General features: G+C 40.7%; 1 pseudogene; it reads right to left on the bottom strand.

Annotated features, from left to right (window-relative positions):
- Positions 1-4189: 4189 nt before the first annotated feature.
- Positions 4190-5307, bottom strand: LOC138167575 (large ribosomal subunit protein eL21-like; annotated as a pseudogene).
- Between the last annotated feature and the right edge of the window lie 9504 nt (positions 5308-14811).

Below are 14811 nucleotides of genomic sequence, written 5' to 3'. Positions count from 1 at the left end.
AGTTCAGGTTTGACCATTTCATCCCCCTGCTCAATAAACTCAAGTAGCTCTCCATTCCCTCCTGCACTAAATATAAAATCCCCTATTAGGCATTCAAAGTTCCTTATAACATGATGCCCTCTTACCTTTCCAGTTTACTATATCCTACTTCCCTTCATATTCTCTGTCATCTGGTAATATTGGCTTCCTGATTGTTCTTCAAACAAAATACTCCTCCCAATTCTGGGCATTTTCACTGGCTATACCCCACATCAGGGGCAGATGGGTGGTACAGCGTAGCCTTCCAGGACCCAGTGTCACCCCTGGGCCATAAGGTATGAGGAGGGGGACTCTGATGGAAGTAGTAATTGGTGAATTGAATGAAAACTGGAAATTATCTGAGTCTCAGGCATTCTCCACTCTGTAGCACACGGCCTCAAAGTTGACCTTCACATCACCTACAGCAGAGCTAATCCATGACCCTGTGTTCCCCCCAAAAAGCCTGGTGCTCAGCATCCATCTTCAGTATCAAGATTTCACTGCTAGGAAAGGATGTCTGATTTCTGACCTCACAACTATCATTTCAGGGAGAGAGAGTGGAGTTCCGCCTCCAAGACCCAGGGGTCCTTAGAGTCCCCTTCTAACAGCCTTTCTCTGCCTCATTTCCTACACTTCTTCATTTCTGGTTTTCTCTTTATATAGGAACATTTACTGATAACAACTGTCAGCCTACTTATTGACATAAATCACAGAAATTTGGCAATGTAGCAGCAACTTCTGGGTTACCTAAATAGCATCTTTTTGTCTGAGTGAAGTTGCTGTTTTCAAATACACACACATATATGTATAAATATATATATGTATATATATATATGTATGTATGTATATATATATAGGGAGTCAATGGGGAGCATTTGATTATTTGGGGTATTCAGTCAACCTAATGCAATCTATGCATTGGGAGTTGTTTACAACCTTGAATGTACAAAGACAGACATCAGCAAGGGCCTGGGATGCCCAAGCATGCTTGGGCAAGAGCTGGCACAGAGGGACATCATCAGTGCCAGCCTTCTGGAGAGCTGGGTCGCATCCTAGTGGGTTTGTAAACAGTTTCCAATTGAATGCTCTCAATCAAGGACTCAATAAGTAGGAACTGGAGAGATGAACTCCTCTCACCAGCTGATGTTGATAGAGTATGTCAGAAGTGTCTTGATCAGTAGTAACAGAAGAGTGATCCCTATTTCCTTCTGCAAGAACCCTGCGGCTCTTCTAGTCTATAGCTGTCCTCAGATAAATGTGCAGGTCCATTGTGCAGGATACAGAGGCACCAATGCGCTGAGTGAGGAGAGAGCAAAGCATGATATCTCAGGCAGAGACTTTGCATTGAGACAAGCAGTCTCTCCTTGATGCTCTGTTCAAAGCAACAATTCAGTATGATTTTATTATGTTAGTCAGTCACCAAGCATTTACTAAGAACTTACATGTACTAAGAACTGCTACAATGTAGCAGACACTGTGCTAGGAATATGAAAAAAGGCTACAACAGGGTCTCTGTTCACTTTCTAATGGGGGAGGCAATATGAAAATAAATGTGTACATACAATTTATATGCAAGGTAAATGGAAGTTAATCTCAAAGGGAAAGTATTAGCAGAGGGAGGGACCAGTAAAGGCTTTCTGCAGAAGGCATGATTTGAGCTGGGTCTTGAAGTAAGAAACCAAGGAAAGCAGGAAGCATAGGGGTAGAGGGAGAGCGTTCCAAAAAAGAGGGACAACCAGGGAAGTCAGTAAGACCTGAGTTCAAATCCAGCCTTAGACATTTACCAGCTGTTTGACCTTGGGCAAGGCACTACACTTCTGCCTGCCTCGGTTTCCTTAGCTGTAGAATGGGGGCAATAATAGCACCTATCTCCTAGGGTTGTTGTAAGGATAAAATGAAAGCATTTTGCAAACCTTAAAGTGCTATATGAGTGCTAGTAATTATAAAGCCTTGACTACACTCTCCTCTTGCCTCCATTGAGGTGCATTGGGTTACCATTGACCAAGGGTATGCATCAACGCCAGCCTTATAAAACACCTACAAAATCATTGGGAACTTAGTAAAGCAGAGTACAACCTTAAGGACCCTCCTCAGACAAGGCATCTCCCATATGCATGTTAAGATTTTACTGGAATCTTCAATAGAACCAATCATAGTGATAACTTTGTTTAATGATCACATTAGGCAAGAAAGATGTGCTTCCCAAAGATGTTCACCATTGCCATGGAGGATGTCATGCAGGATTCAAATGGAAAGGAGATTCTCTCTAGAAGTTTCCTTTTTCCCAAAGATTCTAAAATTAGTCCACTTTGGGTGAATAAAGCATGATCACAGATAATTTGCTGTTGCCTATATGTACTTATACCCACTGTACGCCTTTCCATAGCCCCTTAAGGGCACTTGAATTATTGATTCTTTGGACATCATGGTGTTTCTCGATTCACATGAGCCCATTCCCAAATGCAACCCAAACTGCTCGTGTCTTTCTATCCAATTTTCATTTCAGTTCATGATGCATCCACAGTACCTATCCAAGACCATAGGATCATACATTGAAAGTTGGGAGGAAACAATCTCCTCATTTTACTAATAAGGAAATTGAGGCCCAGAGAGTTTAAGTATCTTGCCCAAGGACACATAGATAGTGAGTAGCAGATTAAACCTCAGGTCCTCAGACGTCAACTCCAATCCTTTTTCCACTACAACTTATTTCCTCTTCACGATGTTTCATGAACTCAAAGAGCTGTCCCTCCAAATGCATTGTCATATTCTGGGCAATCTGCATTCTATATCACTTGGTTTTTCCAGTGTGAATTGCAAGGTTAGTCTTTTTTTTTTAGTAATTATGGGTTTCATTCTGGAGGCCCTGTAGCATTCCAGGGCAGAAAGCAATCAGGATAATGTCATAGACAGACAGTAACATCTGAAGAATATAGAGAGAATCTCTTCCATTTGGACTCAGCACAAGACGTCTTCCATAGTGATGGTGACTATCTTTAGAGAGAAATCTTTTTTTACTTCACTTGATACTGATAATCAGAGGATTGTTGAACAAAATTATCACTGATTGAATCTATGAAAGACTCTTGTAATATGTATATGTGTGTATGTGTATATGGATGCACAATGTATGTGTGTATGTGTACACATGCATATATATACATACATATACACTATATGTATATGTATACACATACATACTATATGTGTATACACACACATATATATATATAGAGAGAGAGCCTTTAAAGGAGAATTCTGCTTTACTAAGTCAAATTTTTGGTAGTCAACAAGTAATAAACATAGCAGAAATGTGTATGAATTAACCTTTTCTGTCAGTTGTGTGATATAAAGATGTATTCTACTGAAGAGAATTAGAGGTTAAAGCCTACCAATTCTTTTTTTCATATTTTAATCAAGAATGTCTTAGAAAAGGATGTAGATCATTCTTACAAAGCTTTTATAGAGATGAGAAAGTAGACATGTGGGCCAATAGTCACAGATGCCTTCTCAGTCATATTTTTGTTTAAAAACTACATCTTTAATTTTTCCCTAATCATTCAGCATTTTGAAAATCAATCAATCAATGCGCTAAAAGTTCTGTAACCCCTAAAACAGGCTTTTTCTCCCCTTCTTTGTACATTTAGGCTAGTCTAGCTACTCTTTTCAGCTTCATTTTTAAGTGTGATTTCTACTTTCTGATATAAAATATTGGGAAACAGAAACATTAGAGTCCAAATGCAGTATTATCCATAGTTGCTGATGATGAAAATAGGTTGCCATAGAAACTATAGAAGAGATGCTCCATTTCTCATCTATTTGATGGATCCACAATGTCCCCTCTTGACTATTCACTCCCATCGGACCAAGAACTTATGGATCCTTGGTTTTCAGAGGCTGGTCTACTGGAGGCAAAGAGTCATAATCTGCTGAAGCTTCATCTTCTGGGAGTCCTTCAAGTGTGTCTCTGTAGTTAGTGCTATGTGCAAAGAGATGAATGGTGGAGCACTTCTAATAAGAGCTAAATGTGTATTTTGAATTAAACTGAGCTAGAATTCTTGTAATGGGTTCTTTGACCAGACTGTTGATGTTCCCTTGGGGCTAGAACTGAAACCTAAATACTTTTTTTTTCATAATCCAAGATTTTTTTATTGTTCTTTTTTTTAGTCACTTATGCCATGAATTCATGGGGGATTGGTTCCAACAGCTCAGGATCCTTGCCATTGGTTCTCACAAAGCGTGCTTCTCTGGGTGGAGCAGGCTGGCATTTCAGTTGAACCCAAGTGCCTTTTTCTTTGTCTTCCTTCTTCTTCTGATCATTTTCCTTTACCCGCTTCAGGAAGTTATCTCTGCTATTGGAATGCTTAATATGCTCAATATGCACATTAATTCTTTTGGCCAGAATCTTGCCCTTAACCTGTTTGTTTACAAAAATGCCTACAGCATGCTGAGTAACATTATAGACCTGTCCAATCTTGCCATGGTACCATTTGTGGGGCATTCCTTGCTGAACTGTGCCCACACCCTTGATATCTACAATATCACCTTTCTTGTATGTAGCCAAAGGGACAACACCATGTTTTCAAAAGGGCCTAGAAAACATGTATCATGTCCCTCTCCTTTTTCCTTTTGTGTTAATCATTTTGGAAACTCACTGGAATATGATGGAGCTGGTGGAAAGCCACTTAAATACTTTTGAGGGGATAGAGAAATGTTTTGTTTTTTTTAAATGGATGCCATCTATGGGAAAGGTATGGATAGAGAACAGTTCATATGAAAAAGAAGGCCTGGAAATTTTAGTAGATCATACAATAAGTAGAAATAGTGATAATCTATTGCTCAAAATAAATACAATCTTGAGTTACATTATTAGAAGTGTCCCAAGAAAGGATCAGGAAATAATCTCTTTAAAAAACTCTCTTCTCTTGATTCTCCCCGTAGCTTCTTGCATCTCCACCACAGCATAGAAATCTTGCCTGTGTGGCAGATGGTACAGAGAGAATCAAGTAAGCAAGCTTGCTGCTGGAGCCCTGGTTGCCTTTTCACTTACTCTATTTGTAAATTACTACATGTCTGGAGATATCTCTATCTAGGCCTCAAAGAGATTTTGTGATTATGGAATATCTGGAGGTCCTGGATCCTGAGTTGGAACTGAGTGGTGAAAAGGAAGAAGTCTCTAGCAACTACTCCAGCCATCTCATCCTCTGACAAAACAACTAGTCTGGCTTAGTTACCAGCAGCCATGAACCAGGAGTTACTTGAACAGCGCAGAGTTAAGCTGAAATGCATGTTGCCTATTCATTTAGCAGTCCTGCAAACTACTTTATGTTCTGATGAAGTTTCAGGATCAGTCTCCCAGGAGTTATAAGTCACTGGGAACTATTTCGATTTGTTTCTTTTATGCATGCAGTAGGTGTTTTGTGTTTAGCAAATAAGTTCCCTGCCCCATACCTGATTCATATTTTATATTGTACTTTTCTACTTCCCTTTCAAGGAAGCCCTAGACATAAAACCACAACCTAAGTTATAAGTAAGGTTTCCCCCAGGGCAGGGGTTTAACAAGTTGAAGAGTATGAGAACAAGGAATCTAGCTTCCCTCTGATTAGATTCCCCAGGGCTGAACCTGGTCCAAATCACATGCCAGGGTACAGAACAGGGAGTAGGTACAGCCTTTCTGGGCCCAGAAGAAGGTCTTCAATTTAAAGCAGTATCTAAGTATTTAAAAGGCTGTTTGTAAAAGATGGGTTAGACTCCTTCCTCTTAGTCCCAGAGGGCAGAATAAGGAGTCATGGATAGAAATTACAGAGGTACATTTGAGTTTGATATCTTGAAAAACTTCCTAATAATTAGAGCTGTCCAAAATTGGAAAGGGGTGCCTCAGACTCTAACCGGAACTCTTTAAGGAAAGGCTGGATAGCTGCTTACTGGAAATACTGTACAGGGGTTGCCTATACAGGTACAGATTGAACTAGATGCCTTAGAGTTTCCTTCCAACCCTGAGATTCTCTGATTATGACCATAAGTAAATAGCTAAAAATCTAGACAGTTTGTTCTGATGGGGCTGGTTCTATGTGTGTTTCTTCTGGACTGTCTCGGTTATTTAATTTATTAATTCAGATTTATACATGTATGTATGTAGAAATGTTTATATTATAATAATAGCATTTATATAGCACCTACTATGCACACTGTGCTAGGAGCTTTATAAATCTTATTTCAAAATACATATTATTGCATCTGATCATCACATAGGGTTGTTGTGATGGAGGTCTATTATTATACCCATTTTATAATTGAAGAAACTGAGACAAACAGAGGTTAAATGGCTTGCCCAAGATAATAAAGTCAGGCTGTGTCTGAGGGATCCAGCAGCCCTTGGGTTCAAGTCCTTTCTCTGATACATACTGGCTGTCAGTGCCCAGGCAAAGCCCATTATTTTCCATACCGCATGCAATTTTCTGACTAGAAATTGTAGGGAAAAAAATTCTCTATATCAATGAAATTCCAGGTCTGGTCTTATATATCTATAAGGATATAAATGACTCTACCTAGTTCTTTAAGGTATGATTACTCTATTGATTTTCTCAATAACCCTAATAAGTTCTAAATTCTCCAGTTTGTTCCCTACATTCAAAGTGATATCCCAGGCCAGTAGTAGTTATATTTTGAAGGGTTTTTTAAAAGTCAGTTCTTTAGCCTGTGATTTCTGTTCACCCAAATTGATGCCTTGTGAGCAATGGCCTTTAAGCAGGGGTTGTATCCAGGAAATATGGCTATGTCCTGTCTGGGCTCACATGGCTCAGCATCCTTCAATTGGCTAGAAATCTCTACCTATGAGCAAATAACACACAGGATGAAAGCAGGAGGCCCATTTCACAGTATTGATTTCGCTGCCAGGGACAGCCCAAAACATGTGCTTTCTAGTCAAAAAGAGGAACAAACTCAGCTGCCTTCCTTCCCTAAATAGAGCCTATAATGAGTTTGTGATTACCTCTAGATCAGTCAATAGAATTCCCTGTCCTGCTCAGCTGCCAATAACAACTCTGGGGTTTGGGGAGAGCATTTAGGAGACACATTGTCCTGGCCACTCAAGAGGTTGTGCTATTCTATGTTATTGCTTAAGTTGAAGCATTCATTTTTTCCCCCCAAGCTCCCTTTAAAAGCTACCTGGCTAACACTGTTTGAATGACCTGCCCCTTTGAAACTGAAATGTTGGTGTGGCTATGAGTTAAAGCTAGCCTTGAGTGAAGAAAAATAAAATTTTATATATATATATATACACACATATATATACACACACACACACACATATAGATAGATATAGAAATAGATATAGATGATATAGATATAGATAGTTCTTTGCTTTGGTCCATGTCACTGAAAATCCTGACAAACAACAAGCAAAATTCCAGCTAAGTGGATGATTCCTACTTTAAGAATAATAATTACTAATAGTTGGCATTTATATATATGCATATATATGTATATATAGTGTTTTACATCGTGTTATTTCATTTGATACTCAATCCTAGGACGTAGGAGCTATTATCATTCCCATTTTATAGATAAGGAAACTGAGGCAAAGTTATTCAGTCAAGAAACAGTTTTTATTAATCATCTACTATGTCCCAGGCACTGTATCAAGTGCTACAAACACAAATATGAAAAAGAAGGGCAGTCCTTTTAAGGAGCTTACATTTGAATGAGAGAAAACAACATACAAAAGGAAGCTGAAAAGAGGGCAAGGAAAGGGAGGTAACTGGCTTGGGGACATGAGACAGAAGTCCAAAGGAGTCCATTTGGATGGGAAATGAAGAGGTCATGAGGAAAGGCCTGGAGGCCTCCTTTACACAGAAATTTAGGGAAAAGCTCTCTCCTCTGTTCTGTAATCAGGAGGGTCCCAGGGCCAGATAATACTGATGAAGTGTGAGTACCAAGGCTGATATGATCTTGCAGGATGATGAGTTTCCTGGGAACATGATGGAGAAGTTCAAAGGAGGGCAGCTGGTGGGAGATGAAGATATGACTGTCCTCTTTAAATGGAGGTTCTGGGAGAAGCTCTCCACTCTGTATTCAGAGGGGTCCAGAGCAGAGGGTACTGATGAGGAATGAATACAAATGGGATTGATATGATCTTGAAGGATGATTAGGATTGAGTGGCATGATGGAGGATCCAAAGGTGGGTGAGAAATGAAGAGGTTAAGCAACTTGTCCAGGATCACATAGCTAGTCTGAGGCAAGATTTGAACTCAGGTCTTCATGACTGTATGCACTATGCCACATAGCTAATTGACTTTAAAACTACCATCTAAATGGAAAGAGTATTGGATTTGGGGTCTAACTCTGTAACCACAGCTTTGTTACCTTTTGTGCATCATTTACCTTGATCTGAGAATTATCATATACAGGCAACTGAATCATGGGATCATCAAGCAAAGTAGTATAGAGGGAGATGAAAGGACCATCCCTGGGAACATCAACCATTAGTGGGCATGACCTGCAATGAAGATCCATGAAAAGAGACTGACAGGTAGCAGTCAGACACATCAGAAGAGAACCAGGATATAGAAGTATCATAAAGATCTAGGGGGAGCTCGATATCAAGGAAAAAAGGATAATCAACAGTATAAATAGCCGTGGAGAAACCAAAGTGGATGAGAATTAAGAAAAGCCCGGTAAATGAGACAATTAAGAGGTCCCTCTAAAGAGAGCAGATTTGGTTGAATAATGAAGTTGAAAGGCAGATAGTAGAAGGTTAAGACAAGAGCTGAGAGCAAAGGAAATCATGGTGCCAATTGTAAGGAGCCTTCTTAAGGAGCTGAGACACAAAAGGGATGAGAGACCAAGGATGATAGCTAGAGAGAATGGTTGTATTATGTGAGGTATTTTTGAGGATGGGCGAGACATGGGCATGTTTGTTGGCAGAAGGGAAGCAGCCAGTAGACAGGGAGAGATTGAAGATAAGTGAGAGAGTGGAGGTGATAGATGCAAAAGGAGAGAGAGAGAGTGGCAGAAGGTTCCTGAGGGATGTGAAATGTGGAGGAGGAGACAAGAGGCAGCTCTCAGAAAAATGGTCTCAATTTTCTCAATGAAATATGAGGTTTGGGGTGGGGGGAGGGAAAGGTTTGTAAAAACTACTGTGGTGAGTGGTATTGTGAGTCTATTAGGTAAGTATGAAAGGATTGCCTTGCCCCAGTGAGGGTCCACTTGAGATGTAGGATAAATTTGTTGTGTCAGCAAGGCTTTGTGATATTTTTTCCAGTTTTTTTCAGCAACATGTGGGCAGAAGTAAAGACAATGGATGGTAGGAGTGATCCAAGGTTGAGACTTGGCCCTTGACAAGACTCCTTGCTTTAATTTTAGTGAGCTTAGAGGAGAAAAGAGATCTCCCCATCTGAATTCTATTTTGGGTTCCTTTTGAACACCAGAGCAGGAGCATGTCTTGTATGCCATTTCTTAGAGGACTAGAAAGGCTAAAACTAAGATTATTCCTGGGAAAAGAGGGAAAGGTGGGGTTGCTATACAAAGAGCTGGGGAGCTGCAACCCTAAAGCAGAAGCTCGAGAGATGAGTGTGAATTTTGGAACTAATTAGGTAAGACAAGCATGTCATGAAACATGGCTGGGGTGAGGTCAAACAGAACGAACTTCAGCACTTCCTGCCTCCCTTGTTCCTTTGGCACGTTTGCTGTGGAAATCTTCATGATTTCTAAAATTCGGTTAATCCTTTTTTCTTTGTCTCGTCCTTTTCCATGGATGCGAGGAGGTATTGAGGGAAAGAGAAGTTGACCTTCCCCAATACATGTAAAAAGAGGACTCTAAACAAACTTTGGAGCTGCAGAACCCACAAAATGACACAGAGAAGCTAACCTCCCGCTGAGGACAGCCTGGAAGGCTGGCAGGAATCAGCCAGCACAGCGCTCTTGGAGCCGAGCCCAGCCCCATGCCAAGGCTTTAGCCCCAGGGTGGGCCTGACCGGCCACCAGCAGGAGGGACTCCAGATCACTAGAAGCTGTGGCTGTTTCCAGAATTATCAACACATAGATGCGAAGGACAAAGTGAGAGGTCAGTGCAGTCTAGATTTTGGGACCCAGTAAGTAGGAGTGCATGGCTTTTTCCCCCAGGGCAAGAAGCCGCTGAGACATCAGCACAGCCAGCCAGTGCGACGTGGCAGCTTCAGCTCCTGGCCTACACAGTGTAGGGGGACCAAGCACCAGTCTGAGAGGTGATTGCTCTTTCTTTAACCTGCTTCGATCTGGATTGCAGTCTAAGGTGGAGGTCCTGGGGTGTGTGTCCAGCTTGCCAGACTGTGTGGAGGCCTCAGAGAGGGCACCCATCTAACCTCTGGCAGCTGAGAAAACCCCAGCATTTGGGACAAAAGCTCCCCTGTCTGGTGGCAGAGTCCTACTGTGGCAAAAAGCCCAGGTGTCAAGTGACTGAAGCGCAACATGACCAGACAAAGGAAACAAAGCAGACAGAAGTTTCCAACATTAGACTCCTATTTGGGGGACAAAAAGGAGCAAAGCATGGAACAGGAGGTAGACAGTGAAGTCAGAACTCCTGCACCAAAAGCTTCAAAGGAAAATATGAGCTTGTTACAGGCTATAGAGGACCTTAAGAAGCAGATAAGAGAAGTGGAGGAAATATTGGGAAGAGAAATGAGAACGATGCAAGAAAATTACGAAATGAGTCAACAGCCTGACTGAGGAAAATTATACCTTAAAAAATAGACTAACTCAATGGCAAAAGAGGCTCAAAAAGGCAATGAGGAGAAGAATGCCTTAAAAAGCCGAATTTGCCCAATGGAAAAAGAATCTCAAAAGCTCAATGAGGAGAATCATTGCTTCAGAATTAGATTGGAGCAAATGGAAGCTAGTAACTTTATGAGAAATCAAGATGCTATTAAACAGATCCAAACAAATGAAAGAATAGAAGGCAATGTGAAATATCTCATGGGAAAAACCACTGACCTGGAAAATAGATCCAGGAGAGATCATTTTAAAATTATTGGACTACCTGAAAGCCATGATCAAAGTAAGAACCTAGAAATCATCCTCCAGGAAAGAATCCACCAATCACCTCCTGAAAAAGATCCCCAAAAGAAAACTCCTAGGAATATTATAGCCAGGTTCTGGAATTCCCAGATTAAGGAGAGAATATTACAAGCAGCCAGGAAGAAACAATTTGAATATTGTTGAAAGACAATCAGGATAACCCAGGATCTGGCAGCTTCTACACTGAGGGATTGAATGGCTTGGAATATGATATTCCGGAGGTCAAAGGAGCTGGGTTTAAAACCAAGAGTCACCTACCCAGCAAAACTGAGTATCATGTTTCAGGGGAAAATATTGTCATTCAGTGGAATAGAGGACTTTCAAGCATTCTTGCTGAAAAAAAAAAACCAGAGTTGAATAGAAAATTTGACATTCAGATACAAGAACCAAGAGAAGCATGAGAAGGTAAACAGGGCAAAGAAATCATAAGGAACTTATCAAAGTTGAACTATTAACATTCCTACATGGAAAAACAATAATTGTAATTTATGAAACTTTTCTCAGTAGTTGAAAGGAATAGAAATATATGTCTTATATATGAGGGTATATGGGAATATTAATACTTATGTGAATGTGTGTATATTTTTACAGGTATACATAGATAGAGGGCAGAGGAAGGGTTGATACTTAAAAGGTGAAATTAAGAGGTGGGAAAGGAATATAATGAGAGAAGATGGGGTAAACTATCTCATACAGAAGAGGCAAGGGAAAATGGTTACAATGGAGGGGAAGAATAGAAAGGCAAAATGGAATGGGTCAACCTTTTCCCCATTGAATTTGGCTTGAGGAGGGAATGAAATACACACTAAATAGGGTATCTCACTCTCCAGGAGAGTAGGTGGGAAGGGGATGAGAGTAGGGATGATGGAAGGGAGGACAGGCTGGGGGAGAGGGAAGTTGGGAGCACCCACTTTTGAAAAGGGACCAGATCAAAGTAGAGATTAGAACAAGTGGGAGGTGGGATAGGAGGGAGGGAAATATAGTCAGTCTTTTACAATATATCTACTATGTTATTGTTTTGCATTAGCCACACATGTACAACCTATACTGAATTGCTTATCTTCCCAGTAAGGGTGGGTGACAAAGGAGGAAGGGAATGAATCTGGAATTGAAAGTTTTAAAATCAAATATTCAAATACATATAAATTATTAACACTATTTTACATGTAACTGGGAAATAAGATATACAGGCACTGGGGCATAGAGATCCACTGGAAAACTCGAAAGGGATATGGGAGAAAATATGGGAGAGAGCTGATTGGAGGAGGGGATATCTTGTGGGACTGCTATTCTGGGGTGGTGGGTAGGGGGAAAACGGGGAGAAAATTTGTAACTCAAAATCTGGCGGAAACACATGATGTAAATCAGAAGTTAATAAAGCATTTGGAGAGAAAGAGAAGTTGAAACTAAAGCCAAAATCTTGCAGCTTGCTATTTGAAAACCTTTCACAATTTATTTGGGCTTCCAGGCTACCTGATTGTTTCAGTAAACCAAAAGATATGGGCTTAAATAGTAGAGAGGAGAGGAATTTCCTATTTTTAGGTGACTTCCAGAGGAGTAGGTTAGGCATAAGGATCCTATCAAGATTCAAGGTCCTATCTCCAACCCTAGGTTGAACTTGGGTGGGGTCATAGGCTTGTGAGTAAGCTAATGGGAGGAGGGAGGTTACTGACTTGGCAGCCAAATAATATACTACTCCCCTCAGCTGATTAATTAATTAATTAACCATGAGACTGCCTACCCTACTCTGTAACAGCAGAAAACAGGGGAATCAGCCAGGTGAGGATAGATGTAACTCTAGCAGCACAATTTGTACTTTTAACAGCCACCGCCCACAATATGTCATGAATGTGAAATAGTATTATTATTGTTAATCAGCCAAACAATAAGCATTTTTGTTTGTTGACTTATTGGCTTGTCTATCAAGTAAGTGCTTACTTACATGTCCAGCACTATGCTACGGGCAGGGGACATAAAGAAAAAGTGAATGTAGTTCCTGCCCTCAAAAATGGTTACATTCTAATATGAGAGGCAACATATACATTTATAGGTACATATAAGCCACACACAACGTGAGACCCTCACTGGAGCAGCTAGGTGGCGCCACAGTACACAGAGAGCCAGGCCTAGAGTCAGAAAGCCTCATCTTCCTGAGTTCAAATCTGACCTCAGATACTTATTAGCTGTGTCAGCCTGGGCAAGTGTAGCAGCAAGCACCCCAGCATACCCAGGGTGGCTGCCAACACAGGTTCTTAGATCTGCTTTTCTAAAGGAAAGCAACTCAAAATGGGTTAACAATCTTGCTTTAATCAATCAAACATATCATTTACCTAGTTCAGGGGGAAAAGTCGGCACCCCGAACTTCAGAGTATACAGACAGAAACATTTCAAGCAGACAGGCCTCCAACTGTCCAACCATTGCATCCATACCAAATCACAGTTACCAGAGAGGGAAGCATCAACATCTGGATTTTCAAAGCTGGGGGGCTCTCAACAGCTGCCCAGAGTCTCATTTGATCAAATCACACAGTATTTCTCAAAGTGAGCCCCAAAACAAAGTCTCATATCAGGGATTATATAGCCTTCTCATGGCTCAGGGAATGTAACAACCCTCTTGACCCACTGCCCAATCACAAAGTATCTCCTGAGAAACAAGCCTCCTACCACAGGCTCCAGGTGCACTTAAGCCTAGGGGCAGGGAAGATCTTAAAAATTTACTTTCCTATAACAGCAAGTCACTTAACTCTGTCTCAGTTGCCTCATCTCTAAAATGAGCTGAAGAAGGAAATAGCATATTCTAGTTTTTTCGCCAAAAAATCCCAAACGAGGTCATGAAGAGTTGGACATGACTGAAAAAATGACTCAACAACAACAATAAACTTAGAGAAGGCATTAGCAGCTGGAGGGACTAAGAAAGTCCTCCTACAGGTGATGCTTACACTGAGTCTTAAAGAAAGTCAGAGGATTCTAAGAGTCAAAGGAAAGGGAAGGAAAGGGAAAGGAGGTGATAGAGGAAGAGAGAAAAGAGGGAAAGAGGCAGGAAGAAAAACAGAGTCAGAGGGAGAATGAGAGAGCATCCCAGCCATTATCAGTCATCACCAACATCCTGGGTTTCAGTCTGAGAATACTGTCAATGGGAGTTCTAATCATCACCAGGAGATGCCAACATATAAAATAGGAAGGTGCCAGAACTCAAAGCTAGGTCAACCCAAGGATCATTTAACAAGCTGAGAAAACATAATGAAGATGCTGGGTCAATAAAAAAAAAAAGTCTAGCCATCAATTATGTTGTCAAATTATTCTTTCTATGAGTAGGAAAATGGAAATGAGAAAGTCAAAAAATGAGTGATAAGGAGAGCACATGGTATGTACCTCATAGCATGTCTTCAGGCTCAGTGTGTCCAGACTCACTCTGCTAATAAATCCTTGTTGGTTTTTAAAGCTATTGCTAATGACACAAAAACAAACTGATGTTTTTATTTTTCCATAGATCTTGGTGGTTGTGATGGTGGTGGTGGTAAGAATGCTGGTGGTAATAGCAACAGTAGTAGTAGCAGTGATAGTAGTAGCAACAGTAGCAGTAGTAGCTACCAAGAGCGGCAGCAGCAGTGGTAGTAGTAACAGTAGGAGTAGTAGTACCAATAGTGGTAATAATAGTCCTACGGTTGTCTGGAATCAAGTAGGTGGTACAGTGGATTGACCACTGGATTTAAGAGTTACAAAGCTCTGAATTCCAATCCA

The sequence above is a fragment of the Petaurus breviceps genome, unplaced genomic scaffold (assembly GCF_028583685.1).
Source record: "Petaurus breviceps papuanus isolate PSGF00001 unplaced genomic scaffold, PetGlider_PUasm1.0 229, whole genome shotgun sequence".
Lineage (NCBI taxonomy): Eukaryota > Metazoa > Chordata > Mammalia > Diprotodontia > Petauridae > Petaurus > Petaurus breviceps.
The sequence above is the reverse complement of the archived record's forward strand: the minus strand, read 5'-3'. Positions and strand labels throughout refer to the sequence as shown.